General features: G+C 46.2%; 1 long non-coding RNA gene across 1 annotated transcript; it reads left to right on the forward strand.

Moving 5' to 3' along the window:
* Positions 1-695: 695 nt before the first annotated feature.
* On the forward strand, positions 696-1,160 carry LOC121990009. Its single transcript, XR_006114400.1, has 3 exons — positions 696-724; positions 803-897; positions 1,047-1,160. It is a non-coding gene; the product is annotated as an uncharacterized LOC121990009 (long non-coding RNA).

A 1,160-nucleotide genomic window follows, 5' to 3' on the forward strand; every position in this document is an offset into this window, starting at 1 on the left:
CCTTTTCTTTATTTTCTTTTTCTCCTCCTCATCCGTCGTCGTGCCCCAAACCCCTGCACGCCTTCTCTTCCCCTCACGCGTGCCCTAACCAGCACCTCAAACCATCGCCGCCTCCCTCTCCTCTGCCGACGCCGATGATGCCAGGGAACAGAGAGCCGGCTGCTGAGCTTCGCCTTTCCTCTACCTCTTCCCTCTCGGTGCCCTAATCTTTGCTTCGCTGCCTAGTCGAGCCACCGGCCGACATCTACTTGCGCCGCACCGTGCCCTAGTTTCAACTGCCGCAGCCGCCTAGCATCATCCCCACTACTGTCAGTGACACCGTGCCCTAGATCTGGCGAAGTCCTCCAAGCTGAGCCCTAGCCCCGGCCGACACGGTTCTCCCTCTCCTCTTCTTGTTGTCGTCGCCCAAGAAGCATTCCACGCCGCCTGCGAACAGCAACGTGAAGTAATTCATGTTGGATTTCTGGCCATGAAGAGCGTTGCTGATTTGAGAGTTGCTGATTGGAACGTGAAGCCAACTCAGGAAACTGATTCAACATTGATGATCATGTTGTTGACCAAGCATCAACATGTTGGAGAACAATTGTTGGTCCTCCAAGTTGAACGTTATTGATTGGGGGGTTCTTCTAAGAAACCAAGTTGTGGTTCTGTGCTGATCAAGAGAGGGATGTGCTGCTCTTACTTCTTCGGCTGTATATCACAGTAGTAGTTTGGTGAAAAGAAGGTAAGGGACTTAGGTTATTTTGGAAATTTGGTTACCTAATTGAAAATGATTTCTTGAGTTTCATTTTGATACGGACAGTGAAGTGCAGGTGATTTATTGGGTTCCAACAGTTAATCCTATTCCAGCAGCGCTATCCCTAGCAGTGGATCATTATTAGGGACTGTGAGTTTAAGGTATGGTTCATGTATCGAATTATTGATAAATTAGATTACTAGATGGTTAGATTTATTAGGGTTTTACCCTAATTGAGTCTCAAGGATTTTTATTTGGTTATGCATTTGAGTTGTAGCTAAATAAAAATGTATGTATGTTGGTGACACAGGACTTTGACGCGAGACAAATATCTTGACGTCGAATTTGGACTGGATATGATCCTTATATTTGAGGCGGGTACTTTTGACTTTATGTCTTTGATATGCATAGTAGTGAATTTAAC

This window comes from Zingiber officinale, chromosome 6B, assembly GCF_018446385.1.
Source record: "Zingiber officinale cultivar Zhangliang chromosome 6B, Zo_v1.1, whole genome shotgun sequence".
In the NCBI taxonomy this organism is placed as follows: Eukaryota; Viridiplantae; Streptophyta; class Magnoliopsida; order Zingiberales; family Zingiberaceae; genus Zingiber; species Zingiber officinale.